This window comes from Rhinoraja longicauda, chromosome 17 (assembly GCF_053455715.1).
Source record: "Rhinoraja longicauda isolate Sanriku21f chromosome 17, sRhiLon1.1, whole genome shotgun sequence".
NCBI lineage: Eukaryota > Metazoa > Chordata > Chondrichthyes > Rajiformes > Arhynchobatidae > Rhinoraja > Rhinoraja longicauda.
This window is the reverse complement of record NC_135969.1, coordinates 45,705,763-45,720,750: the sequence shown is the minus strand read 5'-3', so window position 1 is coordinate 45,720,750 and position 14,988 is coordinate 45,705,763. Positions and strand designations below refer to the sequence as shown.

The window sequence follows — 14,988 nt, the reverse complement described above, 5'->3', positions numbered from 1 at the left end:
CTGGGCCAAGCCACCGTCTGGGCGATGCCACTGTCTGGGCGAAGCCACCATCACTATTGGAGGTGGTTTCAACCTATTGACAACCCCGGACTTATTCAGCATTAAAAAAATCATTTTGACTGAAGCAAAATATGGAACTCCATGAATATCAAAAGAAATTGTTTTTCATTTTGAATTATCGATTACTTTTAACATATCAGAGTTTTAAAGTTTAACTTTTGTAGGAACATATAGAATTAACAGTTTTTAAATAATGAATTAATTCTCAGGTTTTTTTTGCAAAATATATTGATCTATGTACCAATATAGGAAAATAACTGCAGATGCTGGAGTAACTCAGCAGGTCAGGCAGCATCTCAGGAGAGAAGGAATGGGTGACATTTCGGGTCGAGACCCTTCTTCAGACTGATGTCAGGGGGGGGGGGCAAAGAAAGGATATATGTGGAGACAGGAAAGTGGGAGAACTGGGAGGGGGAGGGGGGGGAGGGGGGGGGGAGGGGAAGAGAGGGACAGAGGGACTATCTAAAGTTAGAGAAGCCAATGTTCATACCGCTGGGCTGTAAGCTGCCCAAGCAAAATATGAGGTGCTGTTCTACGTATTACGGTTTGCTACAATTTTCCAATATGAAATGTATTATGAATTTTGAAAGCAGCTGCCTGTATATATTCGGTGTATTATATCAATTCTACAAAGTTGCTAGTGGGCCGGCCGCTGATAGGTGAGGGATCGCTGATTATCGAGCTGTGCTTTTAATGTTCGATCAGCTGTGTCTTTCTCTTGTCCAAGGTTAGTGAGTGATCCACATAGCAGGATATACTGCAGGTAATGTACCGAGAAACACTCTCTGCACAGCAGCTTATAGGATTAGGCAACGGTTTTTCTCGCTGAAACAAAATGAACTGTCAACACGGACTGATTTGCCAGTAAGTGACTATTGTGCGAAGATGGAAGAATCCAGAGATAGAAATGAGAATTCCCCATTCAATTCAATCCCAGCACAATGCTCATTTTATGGCAATTACAGCAGATTCCAAACTCAGGAAATCTTTCACGGTTTTCATCGGTCTTCCTTGCACACTGGGTGTGTCCTCTCTGGCTGCCCCAACTTCCTCACACATAGAATGAATGAATATAACTTATTGACTTTATAACTTTATAACTTTGAGAATGATCAGCCATGATCACATTGAATGGCGGTGCTGGCTCAAAGGGCCGAATGGCCTCCTCCAGCACCTATTGTCTATTGTCTTTTGTCTATTGCCATTCAAAAACTATACACCAGACAAGTGCATATTTGAACAAAATTCCGTTGCATCTGGCTCACAATGTAACACCGAATAATAAAAATAGATTAAAAAATAAATAAATAAGTAACTCGCACATAAAATAATGGTGGTGGATCATTGTGAATTCAAGAGTCTGATGGCTCGGGGGAAGAAGCTATTGGCCGTTCTGCTCCGTGTGCTGCTGTAGGGTGAACAGTCCATGATGGAAATGCATGGGGACTTTAGTAATGATATAGCACCGACACAGGCCCTTCGGCCCACCTTGTCCATGCCGACCGAGATGCCCCTTCTACATTGGTCCCACCTGCCTGTGTTTGGCCCTTATCTCTCTAAACCTGCCCCATCCATGTACCTGTCTGGATGTCTGTTAAACATTGTTATAGTCCCTGCCTCAACTACCTCCTCCGGCAGCTCGTTCCATACACCCACCGCCCACTATCTAGGTTTATATTGGAAACACTACATAGAAAATAGAACAGTACAGCACAGGATCAGGCCCTTCTGCCCACAATGTCCATGCCCAACATGATGCCAAGAGACACTAATCTAATCCTCCTGGAAATATCTCTCCACTCCCTGCATATCCATCTGACTTTCTAGAAGCTCCTAAACGCCACCATCATAGAAACATAGAAAATAGGTGCAGGAGTAGGCCATTCGGCCCTTCGAGCCTGCACCGCCATTCAATATGATCATGGCTGATCATCCAACTCAGTATCCCGTACCTGCCTTCTCTCCATACCCCCTGATCCCTTTAGCCACAAGGGCCACATCTAACTCCCTCTTAAATATAGCCAATGAACTGGCCTCAACTACCTTCTGTGGCAGAGAATTCCACAGATTCACCACTCAATTCCCCCCTCAATCTTCTAAATTCCAGCGAGTACAAGCCGAGTCTATCCAGTCTTTCTTCATATGAAAGTCCTGCCATCGCAGGAATCAATCTGGTGAGCCTTCTCTGTATTCCCTCTATGGTAAGAATGTCTTTCCTCAGATTAGGAGACCAAAACTGTACGCAATACTCCAGGTGCGGTCTCACCAATGCCCTGTACAACTGCAGTAGAACCTCCCTGCTCCTATACTCAAATCATACCTGCCTCCACCACCATCCCCAGCAGTGCGTTCCAGCCACCCACCATCCCCAGCAGTGCCTCCACCACCAACCCCAGCAGTGCCTCCACCACCAACCCCAGCAGTGCGTTCCAGCAACCCACCATCCCCAGCAGTGCCTCCACCACCATCCCCAGCAGTGCCTCCACCACCATCCCCAGCAGTGCCTCCACCACCATCCCCAGCAGTGCCTCCACCACCATCCCCAGCAGTGCCTCCACCACCATCCCCAGCAGTGCCTCCACCACCATCCCCAGCAGTGCCTCCACCACCATCCCCAGCAGTGCCTCCACCACCATCCCCAGCAGTGCCTCCACCCACCATCCCCAGCAGTGCGTTCCAGCCACCCACCATCCCCAGCAGTGCCTCCACCACCATCCCCAGCAGTGCCTCCACCACCATCCCCAGCAGTGCGTTCCAGCCACCCAACATCCCCAGCAGTGCGTTCCAGCCACCCACCATCCCCAGCAGTGCGTTCCAGCCACCCAACATCCTCTGTGTAAAACAACTTGCCCGCACATCTCCTTTAAACTTTGCCCACCTGGCCTCCAAGATGCAGCACAGAACGCCACAGGAGATCCTTCTTCCCCATGGCTATCAAACTGTACAACCCCTCCCCCTTCTGTCGTGGGGTAGACTGAGACTGACCCACCCCCCCACCCCCCCACCCCCCCCCCCCAATCTTTGCACACCCCCAATCCTTTCCATTCCTCACTTTAATTTCATGTTTCATGCACCTTGTGGTTTATGACTGTTGGCAGATCAATTTCCCTCCTGGGATAAATAAAGTTCTATCGTATTGTTTCATAAGCTATTTCCACTGACTTGGCCTCCACAGCCCTCTGTGGCAATGAGTTCCACAGGTTAACTATCCTCTGATTAAAGAAGTTCCTCCTCACCTCCTTTCTAAAAGAGCGCCCTTTAATTCTGAGGCTGTGACCTCTGGTCCTAGACTCTCCCACCAGTGGAAACATCCTCTCCACATCCACTCTATCTGTGCCTTTCATTATTCTGTGTTTCAATGAGGTCCCCCCTCAACCTTCTAAACTCCAGTGAGTACAGGCCCAGTGCTGACAAACGCTCATCATGTGCTAACCCACTCATTCCTGGGATCATTCTTGTAAACTAGAAGAAGACATAGAGTGCTGGAGTAACTCAGCACTTCAAGCAGCATCACAACAATTAAAGCTTCCCACCGAATCTCAGTATGTGAGAATAAACTAAACTGAACTGAACATCTCAGGAGAACATGGATAGATGACGTTTCAGGATGGGACCCTTCTTCAGACTACATGTTTTCCACAGATGCTGCCTGACCCGCTGAGTTACTCCAGCACTCTCTGAAACGTCACCTATCCATGTTCTCCACAGATGCTGCCTGACCCGCTGAGTTACTCCAGCACTCTGTGTCTTGTTTCGTATAACCAGCATCTGCAGTTCCTAGTTTCTACTCCTTCAGATAAGCTGCCTGTGTGCGGGTAATGTAGACAGGCTGGGTCCTCATTAAATGCTGAGAACGTTCACCTGTCGCCCTATAGCACCACAGAGAACTCCCACACTGCCAAACCTGCTCACTCTTCACCCAGAGAGTGGGGAATCTGTGGGATTCTCTGCCACAGAGGCCAATTCACTGGGTGTATTCAAGAGAGAGTTAGATATATCTCTTAGGGCTAACGGAATCAAGGGATATGGGGAGAAAGCAGGAACGGGGTACTGATTGTGGATGATCAGCCATGATCATATTGAATGGCGGTGCTGGCTCGAAGGGCTGAATGGCCTACACCTATTGTCTATGTTTCATTGTTTCTGCCTGGCATTTTGTAGCTTCCTCCGGCCCAGTTACAAGGCTTGTAGATTGCCCAGTGATGTGTTGGCCTCTGTAATCCAGGCATGGATAAGAGTCTCTCAGCCTCCTGTGACTGTTGAAGCCCTGTTTGAGTGGCATGGTGGTGCAGTGGTAGAGTTGTTGCCTCACAGTGCCAGAGACCCGGGTTCCATCCAGAACCTCGGGTGCTGTCTGTACAGAGTCTGCACGTTCCCCCCGTGACTGCGTGGGTTTCCTCCGGGTGCTCCGGTTTCCTCCCGCATCCCAAAGGCGTGTGGGTTTGTAGGTTAATTAGCTCCTGTAAATTGTCCCTGGTGAGTGTAGGATAGAACGAGTGTGCGGGGATCGCTGGTCGGTACAGACTCAGTGGGCCGAACAGCCATTATCCACACTGTATCTCTAAACTAAACTAAACTAAACTAAAGTAGACTGCGTTTGATCATTTCCTGCCTCCTCTTGTATTTATATTGCATTTCAAGCATCAATGAGTTCAAAATTATCTTCAAGGTTAAATAACAATATTGAAGAAAATAGCATCGAAGTTCAATTTGGTTGAGTGTCAGAGAGTTGTTTAGAGAGCTCACTGCTTGAAGGGAATGAAAGCATTAGATAAAAGTATTTCCAACTCAATATCCTGCCTCGACAGCATATTAAATTGGGTTTTTTTCCGACCAAATGATATTCATAGCTTCTTTAGCTGTTAAATTGGAAAATTCCTTTTGCCTAATCTAAAATAGTTGTCGTTCATATTTCAGTGCCGCCAAATGCAGATGATTGTGTGAGTTCCGGAGAGCCACAGAGTAATTTTAATTGTTGCAAACATTTCATAGCTCTCAGCACCACAGCCTATTCTATAGCGATACTGGTAAATTATGCAGAACAAACGTATCTAATGATAGCGTGATTTGATTCTCTATATGAAGTGAACGTGGTTGGCCAAACAGATAATTAATGCAAGTATTAACTCCTTGACAAGCCACATAATTCTCACCATTACACACTTATCAAAATAGGTGGAGGATGGATTGTTGCCAATCACTGTGTGAGGATCGTTTGATATTATTTCAAAGCAGCTTAGAGAAACATTCAACCTAAGAACAGATTTAATTTTAATTGAAGGAAAGTCATATGGTAAAACATTGAACAGTACGCCTAGTTTAGTTTAGAGATACAGTGAGTTACTCCAGCACTCTGTGAAACGTCACCTATCCATGTTCTCCACAGATGCTGCCTGACCCGCTGAGTTACTCCAGCACTCTGTGAAACATCACCTATCCATGTTCTCCACAGATGCTGCCTGACCCGCTGAGTTACTCCAGCACTGTATTCTGAGCAAGATTCCAACACCTGCAATTCCTTGTGTCCACCTGTAGTGTTCAATGTTTATGTTCCAAGTGTCTTTGACAGACTTTGAAATGTCTTCAAAAAGATTTAAATAATTAAAAATAGTATTAAAGAGCATATCTATAAACTCAAGATAGACACAAAGTACTTGAGTAACTCAGCGGGTCAGGCAGCATCTGTGGAGAACATGGATAGGTGACGTTTCACAGAGTGTTGGAGTAACTCAGCGGGTCAGGCAGCATCTGCGGAGAACATGGATAGGTGACGTTTCACAGAGTGCTGGAGTAACTCAGCGGGTCAGGCAGCATCTGTGGAGAACATGGATAGGTGACGTTTCACAGAGTGCTGGAGTAACTCAGCGGGTCAGGCAGCATCTGTGGAGAACATGGATAGGTGACGTTTCACAGAGTGCTGGAGTAACTCAGCAGGTCAGGCAGCACCCTTCTTCAGACTGAAAGTAGAGGGGTGGGAACTGGAGGTAAGAAAAGGCCAGAACAAAGCAGGGCTGGCAACAGATGACCCAGGAAGGGTGGAGCCCACAATGGCCCAGTGTTGGGTGGGAAAGAGGTGATAATGAATGGGATACAAGGATGCCAACAGTGGGACTAGCAGGATACCTAGGCTGGGGCTGGAGGGACTGCAGGGGCTACTTTAAATTGGCGAAATTAACATTCGCATCGGGCAAAAGGTACAGAAGTGTGAAAACACACACCTCCAGATTCAGGGAGAGTTTCTTCCCAGCTGTTATCAGGCAACTGAATCATCCTACCACAACCAGAGAGCAATGCTGAACTACTATCTACCTCATTGGTGACCCTTGTACTATCCTTGATCAGACTTTTCTGGCTCTACCTAGCACTAAACGTTATTCCCTTATCATGTATGTACACACTGTAAACGACTCGATTATAATCATGTACAGTCTTTCCGCTGACTGGTTAGCACGCAACAAAAAGCTTTTCACTGTACCTCGGTACACGTGACAATAAACTGAACTGCTGTGAACTGGTACGAACAACAAGCTCGACAGGAGAGTTGGGGCTCTGACAGAGACACTTGCTTGACTATATTTAAAACGACATTTGAGTAGATGTATAGATAGGATTGGCCAGGAGGCTGGGAGCTAAATGCAGGAGACTGGGCTGACAGAGTGTGCTGACTTGGTCAGCATCAGCCAGCCAACACAACCCACCTGCTTGCACCTAGTACCACACTCTGCCTGCAGCACTAAAATTAAAATAGAAACAGACACATTCTCTTTCACCGGCAAGATGAAAACTCAGAAGCATAGAAAATAGGTGCAGGAGTAGGCCATTCGGCCCTTCGAGCCAGCACCGCCATTCAATGTGATCATGGCTGATCATCCACAATCAGTACCCCGTTCCTGCTTTCTCCCCAAATCCCTTGATTCCATTAGCCCTAAGAGCTAAATCTAACTCTCTCTTGAATACATCCAGTGAATTGGCCTCCACTGCCTTCTATGGCAGAGAATTCCACAGATTCACAACTCTCTGGGTGAAAAAGTTTTTCCTCATCTCAGGAAATGTCCTACCCCTTATTCTTAAAATAAATGCTCCGGGGATTAGTGCAAGTTACTCAGTACAAATATCTCCCCCACTAAATTAAAATAGTTCTAAAGCCGATGTAAATGTCCTGGCATTGAGGCCAGTGTGTCTCTCTGTCGTAGTAGTGGGGTAGAGTGCTGAACCACACCAGCTCACCGCATATCTGATCTTAATGATTTGGTCTTACAGAGGTGTATAAAATCATGACAGGAATAGATTGGGTAGATGCACAGTGTCTCTTGCCCAGAGTGGGGGAATCGAGGACCAGAGGACATAGGTTCAAGGTGAAGGGGAAAAGATTTAATAGGAATCTGAGGGGTAGCTTTTTCACATAAAGGGTGGTGGGTGTATGGAACGAGCTGCCAGAGGAGGTAGTTGAAGCTGGGACTATCCCAACATTGAAGAAACAGTTAGACAGGTACATGGATAGGACAGGTTTGGAGGGATATGGGCCAAGAGCAGGCAAGTGGGACTAGTGTAACTGCGACATGTTGGCCGGTGTGGGCAAGTTGGGTTGAAGGGCCTGTTTCCACACTGTATCACTCTGTGACTCTATGAAGGGCCAGTTGAGGATGTAACTAGGAAAATGGACAGGGGAGAGCCGGTGGATGTAGTGTATCTTGACTTTCAGAAAGCCTTTGACAAGGTCCCACATAGGAGATTAGTGGGCAAAATTAGAGCACATGGGATTGGGGGTAGGGTACTGACATGGATAGAAAATTGGTTGGCAGACAGAAAGCAAAGAGTGGGGATAAACGGGTCCCTTTCAGAATGGCAGGCAGTGACTAGTGGGGTACCGCAAGGCTCGGTGCTGGGACCGCAGCTATTTACAATATACATTAATGACTTGGATGAAGGGATTAAAAATAACATTAGCAAATTTGCAGATGACACAAAACTGGGTGGTAGTGTGAACTGTGAGGAAGATGCTATGAGGTTGCAGGGTGACTTGGACAGGTTGTGTGAATGGGCGGATGCATGGCAGATGCAGTTTAATGTGGATAAGTGTGAGGTTATCCACTTTGGTGGTAAGAATAGGAAGGCAGATTATTATCTGAATTGTGTCAAATTAGGAAAAGGGGACGTACAACGAGATCTGGGTGTCCTAGTGCATCAGTCACTGAAAGGAAGCATGCAGGTACAGCAGGCAGTGAAGAAAGCTAATGGAATGTTGGACTTCATAACAAGAGGAGTTGAGTATAGGAGCAAAGAGGTCCTTCTGCAGTTGTACAGGGCCCTAGTGAGACCGCACCTGGAGTACTGTGTGCAGTTTTGGTCTCCAAATTTGAGGAAGGACATTCTTGCTATTGAGGGCGGCAGCGTAGGTTCATAAGGTTAATTCCCAGAATGTCATATGTTGAAAGACTGGAGCGACTAGGCTTGTATACACTAGAATTTAGAAGGATGAGAGGAGATCTTATCGAAACGTATAAGATTATTAAGGTGTTGGACACGTTAGAGGCAGGAAACATGTTCCCAGTGTTGGGGGAGTCCAGAACAAGGGGTCACAGTTTAAGAATAAGGGGTAGGCCATTTAGAACAGAGATGAGGAAAAACTTTTTCAGGCAGAGAGTTGTAAATCTGTGGAATTCTCTGCCTCAGAAGGCCGTGGAGGCCAATTCTGTGGATGCTTTCAAGAGAGAGCTAGATAGAGCTCTTAAGGATAGCGGAGTCAGGGGATATGGGGAGAAGGCAGGAACGGGGTACTGATTGAGAATGATCAGCCATGATCACATTGAATGGTTGTGCTGGCTCAAAGGGCCGAATGGCCTCCTCCTGCACCTACTGTCTATTGTCTATTGTCTATTGCCTGTTGTTTCCACACTGTATCACTCTGTGACTCTATGAATGGCTGTTTCCACACTGTATCACTCTGTGACTCTATGAAGGGCCTGTTTCCACACTGTGTCACTCTGTGACTCTATGAAGGGCCTGTTTCCACACTGTATCACTCTGTGACTCTATGAATGGCTGTTTCCACACTGTATCACTCTGTGACTCTATGAAGGGCCTGTTTCCACACTGTATCACTCTGTGACTCTATGAAGGGCCTGTTTCCACACTGTATCACTCTGTGACTCTATGAAGGGCCTGTTTCCACACTGTATCACTCTGTGACTCTAGATGAAGGTGATAGTGAGGATGAAACAATGGCTGCATCTTGTTGTCAGCAGCAAGCTCCAGTCCACATAATGTAACAGCTACAAACAAAGGTGTTGTCACTGACACTCTTCATCAACACTGCACTCCTCACTGCTCCTGCCACTGTTATTTACTGACCCAGGCCTTCTGTCCTGCTCTGCCAGCACATTGCATCAACGGCTTTTGTTAACACATCTAACTGATCGGGAGTAGGTTTGTGGCCCGTCGGAAGCGATTGTACATCGCACTGAAGACACACACTGATGGGAAACACTCTGTCTTGGCTCTGCCTGCCTGTAGCAATCTTGCCTTCAGGAATGCTTAATAACATATCACACATTGCACCATTTTTAATAATATAAACAAGCTGATATACCAGCCTGCTGTGGACAACATGTGGCTGGCTGTTAGTTGTTCATATTTCCATATTGCACGTCTCCTAGCAACTATCTCTGGAGGCAGCGGGCCCAAATGAGCGGTGATTAAGCGGGATAGTGCCAGCACAAAGACCGGTTTGAACCTTGCGGGGGCGATTGTCAAGGCTCCCCTGTGCTGCACGCTCCCATTGTTGCTGCCGTTCCTACTTACGGCAAAACCTGGTCAGGAGACCAGAGAAGGAATGGGTGACGCCTCAAAAGAAGGGTCTGCTCCCGAAACGTCACCCACTCCTTCTCTCCAGAGATGCTGCCCATCCCACTGAGTTACTCCAGCTTTTTGTGGGTAGCTTCGATTTAAACCAGCACCTGCAGTTCCTTCCTGCACGTCTAGAGGAGAGAGGTCTGTTTGCATCGTCTGCTGATCAACATCGCCGGGGTTACAATGTACATTCACACCACCCAATTAGTGCATCTGTGACAGTCTTTGCCACAGTGGGCTGTGAAGGCCAAGTCAGTGGATATATTTAAGGTAGAGATAGATAGATTCTTGATTAGTACGGGTGTCTGAGGTTATGGGGAGAAGGCAGGAGAATGGGGTTAGGAGGGAGAGATAGATCAGCCATGATTGAATGGGGGAGTAGACCTGAAGGGCCGAATGGTCTAATTCTGCTCCTATCACTTATCACCTTATGCTCTTAGTGGCCATGGCTCAGATTTCTGATATAGTCCTGTGTGGTGCTCAATAAATAGGAAGAATATCGATTATAGACGCAATGTGCTGGAGTAACTCAGCGGGTCAGGCAGCATCTGTGGGGAACATGGATAGGTGATGTTTCACAGAGTGCTGGAGTAACTCAGCGGGTCAGGCAGCATCTGTGGGGAACATGGATAGGTGACGTTTCACAGAGCGTTGGAGTAACTCAGCGGGTCAGGCAGCATCTCTGGAGAGAAGGAATGGGTGAAGTTTCGGGTCGATACCCTTCTTCAGACTGATGACAGGGGTGAGGGTGGAACAGAGGTAGAATGTAGTCGGAGACAGTAAGACTGGTGGGAGAACTGGGAAGGGGGAGGGGATGGAGAGAGAGGGAAAGCAAGGGCTACTTGAAGTTAGAGAAGTCAATGTTCATACTGGGACCCATCGTGGGGGAACTGTCGTGAGGGAAGAGGGGTGGGGGGAGCGAGAACAAAGAGCACCTGGGTGGGATACTTCGTCAGCGCCCTTTATGTGGGGACTATTTGCACACCTTGGGCATGCAAGCAATGAATCTCACTGTGACTTGCCACTTGTGACAATAAAATAATATATTCCATTCAATTCCATAGTGGAAACATCCTCTCCACAACCAGTCTGCAGCATGCAAGGCTGTTGGAACAAAACTGCTCAAAAGAAAACTAACAAAAGAGCGGCACGGTGGCGCAGCGGTAGAGTTGCTGCCTCACAGCGCTGGAGACCCGGGTTCCATCCCGACTACGGGTGCTGTCTGTGCGGAGTTTGTACGTTCTCCCTGTGACCTGCGTGGGTTTTCTACCACACTCCAAAGACGTAGGTTAATTGGCTTGGTATAAAAAGTTGTCCCTAGTGTGTGTAGGGTAGTATTAACGCGCGGGGATCGCTGGTCGGTGTGACCTCGGTGGGCCGAAGGGCCTGTTTCCGCGCTCTATCTCTAATCTAAACTAATCTAAACTAAACTGGACTAAACTAAATTGGGCAAAAGAAACACGTAGATTGGACGTTAATTTGAATGTTCTGTTGATAGTTGATTTTGTCCTGATGTAACTTGCAGTCCTTCACCCAAACTGAACGCTGGCTGCATGACAGGACACTGAGTCTCACCAGCAAACAAATCCAATTTAATGCTTCGATGCACATATCACATGTCAGCCACATTATAACTGCGGACACAAAATGAAAATGTTCAAACATGGAAGCTCATACAAATGTAATAGTTTCTTGGTTTATTAAATTAAGTAATGATCATTAAAACTACAGGCAATCAGCCCTGTGCAAAGGTACTTATTCACTGATTAACATGGCCCCTGGATTTGCTTCACACCCCCAGTTGGAGATAGAACACAGAGGGGTGATGTAGGATGTAGGAGATATGATGCATGATGTAGGATATGGGATATAGGATATATGATGCATGATGCAGGATGCATGATGTAGGATGTAGGAGTGATATAAGATGTGACAATCCATCAGCTCTGCTGCTGTGGAGCATGGGGAGGGGGGGGGGGGGGTAAGAGGGTGCATCTAGAAATGGCCATTGACTTCTGCCTTCATTTGCCAGAGAGCCCAACATGCCCATGCTAACATGCCAACATGCTAACATGCCAACATGCCCATGCCAACATGCCCATACCAACATGCCCATGCCAACATGTCCATGCCAACATGCCCATGCCAACATGCCAACACACCCATGCCAACATGCCAACATGCCCATGCCAACATGCCCATGCCAACATGCCCATACCAACATGCCAACATGCCCATGCCAACATGCCCATGCAAACATGCCCATGCCAACATGCCAACATGCCCATGCCAACATGCCCATGCCAACATGCCCATACCAACATGCCAACATGCCCATGCCAACATGCCCATGCAAACATGCCCATGCCAACATGCCAACACGCCCATGCCAACATGCTAACATGCCCATGCCAACATGCCCATGCCAACATGCCCATGCCAACATGCCCAAGCCAACATGCCCATGCCAACATTCCTATGCCAACATGCTAACATGCCCATGCCAACATGCTAACATGTCCATGTCAACATGCCAACATGCCCATGCCAACATGCCCACACCAACATGCTCATCTTGCTGCAAGCTGCTGATAATGAGGACCAAGCGCAGGCAGGTAGGACTAGTGTAGCTGTGACATGTTGGCCGGTGTGGGCGAGTTGGGCCGAAGGGCCTGTTTCCACCCTGTATCACTCTACGACTCTATGACTGATTCTGGTTGAGTTTCATTGTCTGTAACTGGTTTTCACCTAGCCCACAGCTAACAATGGCCTGTTTCCTTTATCATTGATACTTTCTTGCATATCAGTTCATCCTTTGTTCTGTATCTCTCTACATCACTGTCTATATCTCTCCTTTTCCTTTTCCCAGACTCTCAGTCTGAAGAAGGGTCTCGTCACGAAATGCAACCCATTCCTTCTCTCCAGAGTTGCTGCCTGTCCCACTGCATTACTCCAGCATTTTGTGTCTAACTTTGGTTTAAACCAGCATCTGCAGTTCCTTCCTACTCTGATTGTCATCATTGGCTCGTGCCCAGAGCCAGGGTGATTGTTTGTGAGGCTGTAGTCTACTTGTCACTGGAGCAGAGGAATCTCCTCTAGGATGTCACCCCCCTCTCCCTCCCCCCCTGCACCCGCCCGCCCCCATTCCAAACATACTTCAACACTATGAAGGCAGAGATAGACAGATTGTTGATTAGTACGGGTGTCAGTGGTTATGGGGAGAAGGCAGGAGAATGGGGATAGGAGGGAGAGATAGATCAGCCACGGTTGAATGGTGGAGGAGACTTGATGGGCCAAATGGCCTCATTCTGCTCCTATCACTTATAAACTTTATGAACTCATGAACCTGGGCATAGAACAGTACAGGGAATAGATTCGCTGAGTATTTCACTCAGAATAGGGGAACGAGCTGGCAGAGGAGGCTTGTCACCATACACCCACCACCCTCTGTGTGAAAAAGATGTTCCTCGTGTTCTTATTAAATCTTTCCCCTCTCACCGTGAACCTGTGTCCTCTGGTCCTGTATTCCCCTACTCTGGGCATGGGACTCTGTGCGTCTAGCCGATCTGTCGGTCTGATGATGGTGGTGTGAGGTGTTGGGGTGCAGGAAGGGCTGACGATGACTTTGTGCTGGGACTGTGCAGCTAAGAGGGATTTGATCGCAGGGTGCCAGGACTGATTGGACATTAAAGCTCCTGTGGATACAGGGGTCAATAGTGCAGTTGTGAATCGACCCGTCATTCTTCTACAGCCACAGCTGGCGTTGCACCATCTCCCCGCTCAGCACTCCTTCCTGCCCGCAGTTGTTTGCTGTTGTGCAGTCTATCATGGAGGGGCTGGTCCTAAACAATCTCCAGCTCCACAGTCCACTCAAACTTACCTCTGATTTGATTAAAAGAGAAAGGCAGAAAGGACCTGCATTTAAACCGTGCCTTTTAAAATCTCACACCAGGCGGGTCCACAGTCAATGAATAGATTTATGAAATGCAGTCACTGTTGGCTGAAGAAATGCCCTGACCCGTAACGTCACCTATCCATGTTCCCCAGAGATGCTGCCTGACCCACTGAGTTACTCCAGCACTCTGTGAAACGTCACCTATCCATGTTCCCCAGAGATGCTGCCTGACCCACTGAGTTACTCCAGCACTCTGTGAAACGTCACCTATCCATGTTCCCCACAGATGCTGCCTGACCCACTGAGTTACTCCAGCACTCTGTGAAACGTCACCTATCCATGTTCTCCACAGATGCTGCCTGCAGAGATAGGAGCAAAGAGGTCCTTCTGCAGTTGTACAGGGCCCTAGTGAGACCGCACCTGGAGTACTGTGTGCAGTTTTGGTCTCCAAATTTGAGGAAGGATATTCTTGCTATTGAGGGCGTGCAGCGTAGGTTTACTAGGTTAATTCCCGGAATGGCGGGACTGTCATATGTTGAAAGACTGGAGCGACTAGGCTTGTACACACTAGAATTTAGAAGGATGAGAGGAGATCTTATCGAAACGTATAAGATTATTAAGGTGTTGGACACGTTAGAGGCAGGAAACATGTTCCCAGTGTTGGGGGAGTCCAGAACAAGGGGTCACAGTTTAAGAATAAGGGGTAGGCCATTTAGAACTGAGATGAGGAAAAACCTTTTCAGTCAGAGAGTTGTGAATCTGTGGAATTCTCTGCCTCAGAAGGCAGTGGAGGCCAATTCTCTGAATGCATTCAAGAGAGAGCTAGATAGAGCTCTTAAGGATAGCGGAGTCAGGGGGTATCGGGAGAAGGCAGGAACGGGGTACTGATTGAGAATGATCAGCCATGATCACATTGAATGGCGGTGCTGGCTCGAAGGGGCGAATGGCCTCCTCCTGCACCTATTGTCTATTGTCTATTGACCCGCTGAGTTACTCCAGCACTCTGTGCCTTTTTTTGCTGTTGTAATGTTTGAATTATTCATCTGTAGTCTGATTCTGACCTCACCTAATGTTCCGGTGTGGTTACAATTGGTGGACAACAGCTATGGACTATTTTGCCTTGTCAACAAACAGTAAACAGGGTGGAAATCTCAAAGCTGAGAGCATGGCTTTGAGGTGGGAGT

General features: G+C 47.5%; 1 protein-coding gene across 1 annotated transcript in view; it reads left to right on the top strand.

Moving 5' to 3' along the window:
* cacna2d3a (calcium channel, voltage-dependent, alpha 2/delta subunit 3a) overlaps window positions 1–14,988 on the top strand; it is a 337,954-nt gene that overhangs the window by 83,941 nt on the left and 239,025 nt on the right. The gene's annotated exons all lie outside the window — the stretch shown is intronic.